The 7721-nt window shown below is 42.6% G+C and overlaps 1 non-coding gene across 1 annotated transcript; it reads left to right on the top strand.

Moving 5' to 3' along the window:
- The first annotated feature begins 554 nt into the window (after window positions 1-554).
- Window positions 555-682, top strand: LOC127048516 (U6atac minor spliceosomal RNA). Its single transcript, XR_007773710.1, has one exon. It is a non-coding gene; the product is annotated as a U6atac minor spliceosomal RNA (small nuclear RNA).
- Window positions 683-7721: the final 7039 nt, after the last annotated feature.

Here is a 7721-nt window from a genome sequence, read left to right as displayed (position 1 = left end):
TCAACATGAGGAGGCTACTCACCCTGTGCAGTAACTGACGTTCTTTGAGATGAGTGTTCCTGTGGGCGATCCACTTCGCTCAGAGATTTTTGCAGCAGTACTCGGATCGGCCATGCATGCGCAGAGCCTGCCCTTCCGGCTCTGAGTATACTTTAATAGTACGCATGCGTGGCCGGTCTCCTCAGTTCCTTCTCTACAACGGAGGCCATCCCAACTCCGAAGTAGACGGGAAGAGGGTGGGTAGTGGAGCACCCACAGAGACACTCATCTTGAAGAACATCAGTTACTGCACAGGGTGAGTAACCTCCTCTTCTTCGAGAGAGATGTCCCTGTGGGTGCTCCACTCCAGGTGACTTAAAAGCAGTGTGTCTCACGGAAGTAGGGACTTTGGATCTGATAGGAATGCAGTAGATAATACAGATCTGCCCAATCATGTATCAGAGAGAGGACCTTGAGTAAGGGCATAGTGTTTAACAAATGTGTGTTTAGAGGACCAAGTGGCCACTTTACAGATGTCACCCAGGGGAACTTTGCATAAGAAAGCCACAGAGGTAGACACAGCTGAAACGAGAGAAGGTTAGCACTACCCTTGATAAGGATGGAAGAGGTCCTAGTGACCTTTACAACACTCATATGGTTAAGGCATTGCCACTTACTTCATGGGATCTAGCCAAGTTTTTGGGGGGAGGGATAGCTCAGTGGTTTGAGCATTGGCTTATTAAACTCAAGGTTATGAATTCAATCCCTGAGGGGGCCATTTAGGGATCTGGGGCAAAAATCTGTCTGGGGATAGGTCCTGCTTTGAGCAAGGGGTTGAACTGGATGCCCCCCTGAGGTCCCTTCCAACCCTGATATTCTATGATTCTGATGCCAGCTGGAGGTGTAACTTTCTTTATACATCAATAGCACAATCAGCTGCACTCAGAAATCCAGTTTGAAAGTCTCTGGGTAGAAATAGGGGTCCCTACAGAGCTTCTAAAAGGTTTGGTTCTATCCAAATAGAAGGACAAGGCCCTGCATACATCTAACATATACATTGTGGCTTCAAAACAGTTTGCATGTGGTTTTAGAAAGAAGGTTGGTAGGTGTATCAGCTCATTAATGAGGAATGCACCTTTGGAAGAAATTTGGGGTGTAATCTAGGGGTAACCTTGTCCTTGAAAAACAGTGTATATGGTGGATCTACCATAAGAGCTGCTATTTCTCCTGCCCATATGACAGAGGTAATTGCCACTAAAAATGCTGTTTTCATAGAAAGGTGTAAAAGGGAGCAAGTGGCTAGGGGCTCAAATGGTTGTTGAGTTAGGCAGGATAATACTGAATGAAGGTCCCACAGAAGCATAGGCAGTTTAATGTCTGGGTATAGGGCTTGGAATCCCTTGAGGTGATCAGATGAGCAAAAACAGAGGTATTGTCGATTGTGTCATGAAAGGTTGTAATAGCAGATAAATGGACTCTGATGGAGCTGAAAGAAAGGCCAGATTGCTTAAGGTCCAATAGGTAGTAAAGTATGAGCGGGAGAGGTACCAACATGGGAGAAAGTTGTTTAGCTGAACACTGTTGTGTGAATCGCTTCCACTTCCGTAGATAGGTGGTGTGAGTAGATTGTGTTCTGCTATGTAGGAGCACTCCTTGAACTTGGTCAGAGCAAGCTTGTTCATTTTGGGAGAACCATGTAGGAACCAGGCTTTGAGGTGAAGCATGGACAGATTGGGGTGAAGAAATCGGCTATGTTGCTGTGACAGGAGGTTTGGAGTGAGGGGCAATGAAATTGGTGGTCAAATTGACATTCTGGTGAGGAACGGAAATCACAGTTGTCTGGGCCATGACGGGGCAATCAATATCAGCGTGGCACGATCTGTTCATATCTTTGTCAGAACTCTGTGGAGAACCGGTGTAGGGGGAAAAGCATAGAGTAACTTCCAGCACCATGGGGCCATGAATGCGTCTCCCAGGGAATGTTTCCAGTCCCGCTCTGGAGCAAAATTCGGGACATTTTGTGTTTTCCGCCGTTGCAAAAAGGTCTATGGTTGGGTGACCCCAAATGCGGAATATGTTGCGGATGATTGTCTCATTTATCTCCCATTCATGATCCCAGGGAAAGCATCTGCTTATTTCACCCACTGTGGTATTCATAACTCCAGGAAGACAGGCGGCTGATATCTGGGTGTTGTTCACAAGGCACCAATTCCAGAGCTTCATAGCCTCTGTGCAAAGTGAGTGAGAGTGAACTCCTCCCTGCCTGTTTACATAGAACACGCAGGCAGTGCTGTCTGTCATTATGCGTACATGTTGATTCCTGATTAGGGGGAGTGTAACCGCATGGACTCACCCCCGCGGCGCCTCCTGCTGGTTGCTTCGGGGAATTAGCTCGATTCCAGCCACGGAGCGCCCTCTGCAGGCCAGTGATCCACCTGTCCTCTGTGGGCAGTGCTGAGGCTCCTGTGTGAGGTGAAGGCTGTTCAGGAGGAATCTGCTGTGACGAAAAATTCCTCTGCACCGGTGTTCTGAGCCTTGACTCACTACTGGTCAGCTCAGCGGGTGTCGGTGCTGGGAGATCAATATCAGCCTGGGGGGGGTCAGACAGGTTGTGATATGTCGGCACCGCGTCCATCACGGTGCCAAACGGTGCCAGAAGATAGGCAGGCAACTGGAAGCCTGAAGCCTCGGCACCGGATCTTTGCACCGCCACCACAGGCGGGTTTCGCGCAGCACCGGAGGAGCCCAGCGTCTCAAACGTGCTCAAGCAGGAAAGCACCGGGAGGCAAGCAGTAGACCTGCCTGGAGAAGTATTATCCTGCAGGGTTTCCTTTGTGGATGACAGAAGGTGCCTTTTTTTGAAGTTTTCTTGTGCTTCTTTGAGGCGGGGGGGCTGTGGTGGGCAGCGGAGCCAGAGTCAGTGCCTGGGTCTGAAACTGACCCTAGGGATTTCTGAAGAAGGAGCAGTTTCAGATTAAGCTCCCTGTCCTTCCGTGCCCTGGAGCTAAGTTCACTGCAGTGGGCACATTTGGGGGGGATGTGGGTCTCCCCCAAACATTTTAAACATTTTGACTGGCCGTCTGACAGGGGGAGAGGCTCCTTGCAGGTAGAGTAGCACTTAAAGCCTGGGGAGCCAGGCATGTCAGAAGCGGCTGCAACTGACAGAAACGAAGAAAAAAAATTTTTTTAAGAGAAAAAGATAGAAAATGGTAACTAACTACGACTAACCACAAACTAACTAATCAGAAGGGTAATTGTAACAAGAGGAAGAAAGTTCTTAACGAGTCTGCTGAGCTCCGTCTCAGGCCGGGGATGATAGAGAAGGAACTGAGGAGACCGGCCACGCATGCGTACTATTAAGCGGGGAGGCAGGCTCTGCGCATGCATGGCCAGTACGAGTACTGCTGCAAAAATCTCAGAGCGAAAGTGCAGGGATGCACCAACACCTGGAGTGAAGTACCCACAGGGATTTCTCTCGAAGAATATTAGTTTTATCCCCCAAACGTGATTTTTTTTTGTGAGATTACAAGTTAGTTTGACAAGTTCTATTTTCCAAAAACCCATGTTGATTTGCATTAATTACATTTTAGTTCTATATTAATCAAGTCCCATATCAACTGCTCCATTATCTTGCCCATGATCAATGTCAGGCTGATGGGCCTCTAATTACCCTTTTTAAAAATTGACACAGCATTAGCTTTCTTCCAGTCTTCTGGAACTTCCCCAGTGCTCCAAGACTTATTAAAAATCAACATTACTGGTTCAGTGAGTTCAAAACTCTTGGATGCAAGTTATCTGGAAACACTGATTTAAAAATGTGAAACTTCATAGCTCGTGTTTAACATCCTCCAGAAAGACTAGTGGGATATAAGTAATTTTATCACCATACGATGAGACTAAATCATCTGCTCTTTCTCCAAATACAGAACAGAAATACTTATTGAACAGTTCTGCTTTTTCTAAATTAGTATTGATAATTCTACCATTTTCACTTAGTTATTGACCAATACAATTGTCAGGATTTTTTGTTTTTTTGTTTTGTTTCTAATATATTTTTTTAAATCCTTGAATTATCCTTAGCTGCTGGCCACAGATTTCTCCTTGTGTCCCTTTTGTTTCCCCTATCAACTTTCTACAATTCTTAACTTCTGATTTATATTCATTACTATCAAATTCCCATTTCTTCCATTTGTTATATATTATTTTTATAGCTGTTTTCTCTTCCCATCTAAACCAGGTCAGTTTTTTAATCAGTATGGCCTTCTTCCTTGACTGGGGGATTGTAGCTTTTTGGGTCTCTAGTAAAGTGTTCTTAAATGATTCCCAATTAACATTTTTTAATTAAATGCTTCCTTCTAGCTGATTTGTCTCAGAATTGTTTTCAGTTTTGTGAAACTGGCCCTATTGAAGCACTGAATCTTTTTAGACATTGAAATTCAACATGTAGCAACACTACTCACTTTAGAGTAGGAAGTAAAGATGATAATAGCTTCAGCATCACATCTGAAGTTTACTCGGCTACAGCTGTTTTGTCACCATAAACCCCCATCACAAACTGAAATCAACAGTTATTTAATGTATAAAATGTCTACAATGCAGACTGATGTCTGTGGGACTTTCCAGCAACTATAATTCTTAAATGTAAGCTCTGATACTGTGAACGCTTATATACATGCTTAATTTTAAACACATGAATAGTTCTATTAAAATCACAATTGGGCCCTTAAACAGGCTTCATCCAAAGTTAGAAATCCTCTTCTGACTTTAAATCCAAATCAAAGATAGTTTTTAATGCTCCTGCTTATAAATATCTGAAAATTATCTGTATAATGCCCTGGACCTGGGTGTGACAAATGGATTTTTTTGTTATTATACCAACCAGATGGATGGTACTTCTTTTCATTAAGAGTGAAATGACCATATTTTCATAGATGTTTAAGGCCAGAAGGGACACATCCAGTCTGACCTCTTGCATGACATAGGCTGTAGAATTTCACGTAGTAATTCCTGAAGCTATCCCATAATTTGCAATGTGTACTCTGACTGCAATGGAACTCTGAAAATCCTAGCTGTCCCCTCTTAGTAACAGTATCTCACAAGAAATAAAACATTTAAAACATTGGAACTCCTGTGGTGTGAGCATTACCAAATAAATCTATTGCTTGATCTTATTGTTGTTACTCTTATTCTCTCTTCTCATGCCAATGCTAATAATCAATCTACAACCTATGCCTTGGCCTCTGATTCTACTATGGGTAGACCTCTGAATCTAAAGGGAGCCCCATTGACTTTAATAAAGCTGTGTGGGTGGATGCAGGGGTACCCAAATAAAATAGCTTCCAGGAGCAGGACCTTAAAAAGTATGATTTGTACATACGCATGCATACTATGCTCATTGGTGTGAGTTTTGAGAAATTTATGGCAGAAACCCTGTCTTTTATTCATCTATTAAAGCAGCACATTTATAGTGTTATATAAATAACAAAGTAATTCAGATGACTTTGTGAACAATATCTGGAGTGATGCACACTATTTTTTCTTATTTATTTTTATTGTGGTAGTGCCTAAAACGACAATCAAGGAGTGGCACAATCACTGTGCTATGATCTACCTGTACACATGTAACAAATGGACTGTCTCTCCCAAAAGATCCCACAATCTAACAGGTGTCTACAACAAGCTGATGCAAGGGTTGAGGGGAAGGGAAGGGAGAACTAGGTAACAGCGAGACTATTATGATTAATGCAAACAGCAGCGGTTACGGTCTTAATAAGCAGGACACATGACCCCTGCCTTACAGACTTTGAGAATGACTGCACCACACATTAACCAGGGGCCTGTTGTCTGGCTTGCTGGAGGAAGGTGTGTACCTCTTTAAGAGAGAGACAGAGTGATTTTGCAGCAGCTGCAGAGTAGGCTGTGAGCACATTAATCCATGCCCCTGAGGTGACCTGAAGAAAAGGGAGATTATATAAATACATGCTGGGCAGGAGAAGCCCTCTCTTACGTGGAGCAAGCAGAGCATACCCACCCTCCCATCCATGGAAGTGGTGAAATATTAGTTTGGTCAGGATCTACTGTGGGCAATGCATTAGTTGCTCCTTTCTTAGGAGGTTGGGAATGAATATTTCCCTCACCCCCAGATTGGCCAAGGCAAGGTGGGGTGGTCATCCTCCCCACAGCAGGTTTAGGGGGGCTTAGTTGGGGCATACATGGAACTGGAGTTACGCTATGGTGTTACAACTCATTATATTGATGTGGAGCAGATGTCCAGTGCAGGTATTCCATAGAGGAGAGATACAGGGATCGGATAAATGGATTGGTGAAGGATTTAAAGGAGGCATTTGTTAAAGGAGTGGAAATAGCCACGTTCAGGGCTCGTACAACTGGCACAGTAGAAAGCCAACCCCCCTACTCCTTTATAGCTGAACTTAACCCTCACTCGAGGGAATGGTAAGGTCCCACGCAGTGGGTGGACTGAGGGCAAAGATGGGAAATGAGGAGGGCTGATAGAAGCTACCTGGCTATATACTGAAATGATTATGGAATTACCTGCACTGTACATTTGTATCTACCACGTATTTCCAGAAAGTTAATAATAAAGTTGTGGGTTAATTAAGCCACATCCATTTTCTGGCATAGCAGGATAATGAAAACATAATTGTTAAGAGAGAAAATATACTAATGTCTCTCCACACATATTTTAGATGGTGACAGAATTCATAACCATACGAAATAGTCTCAAGACCTTCTGACCCCAGGCCAACGAGAAAACACTATTCATAAAGTCAAAATCTGTAGTATTCAGAGGGTGCATGGAAGAGTTAAAAAGATTCATCCTTTACTTAAATGCAAGTTTGGGGTAAAATATACTCATCATTTTGTAAAACTGCCAACAGCAATGACTTTCCTTCTTTACTGCCATAATCTTCATCAAAATCTGAAAATATGCGTGGTTAACATAGCAGATATTGCAGGGGTGCCATTTTCACATCAGATGGGAAAAAAGACTCAGGAAAAATATATATGAATAAGAAAACAACTGATATTTTACTGAAGTTTAATGTACTCATTTAAGAAACCACAAGCTTAATCAGAACAGCAATTGATAAACATAGTAACATTCTAGAAATAACAGGGGAGATATGGCCTATATACTACTGTCTAAATTTCCTTCTCTATTCTTTCAAAGAGACATTTATGCTTGCAATTTCATTAAAACATTCCACATATTCATTACCTTCCAATTTAAAGGTATTTAATTCACTGGGAAACAGGCAAGTATGTTTGGGGAAGGGGCTACCTTTTTGTTTTGTGCATATATGGCAATGGGATCCTGGTCCACAATTAGGACTTCTAGGAGCTATGGTAATACTAATATTTAATAAAGAATATTAATTAATAATAATAATGTCTTTATTGCTTTTCCCCCCAGGACACAAGAGACAAGATGGTGGATATGCAAAGGCTAGTCTCTGACATTTGGATTTAGCCCATTTTTCTGACTAACATCCTTAGAAGAAAAAAAGAAAAAAAAAGATGTCTGCATTTTGCTCAAAATGAAAAGTAAAGTCTTTTGCACAGAATGATATAAACTGTAAGGTAAAGTTATGTACCTAGCTCATAATGCCAGCAGCAACAGCTCTGAATAATCTCATCTAGACAGGAGAGCAAAGATACATATGCCCAAATTCAGCCCTAGTACAAATGGGTACAGTTATCACTGAAGTCAATAGGAGTTT

Source organism: Gopherus flavomarginatus, chromosome 3, assembly GCF_025201925.1.
Source record: "Gopherus flavomarginatus isolate rGopFla2 chromosome 3, rGopFla2.mat.asm, whole genome shotgun sequence".
Taxonomy (NCBI): domain Eukaryota; kingdom Metazoa; phylum Chordata; order Testudines; family Testudinidae; genus Gopherus; species Gopherus flavomarginatus.
The sequence above is the reverse complement of the archived record's forward strand: the minus strand, read 5'-3'. Positions and strand labels throughout refer to the sequence as shown.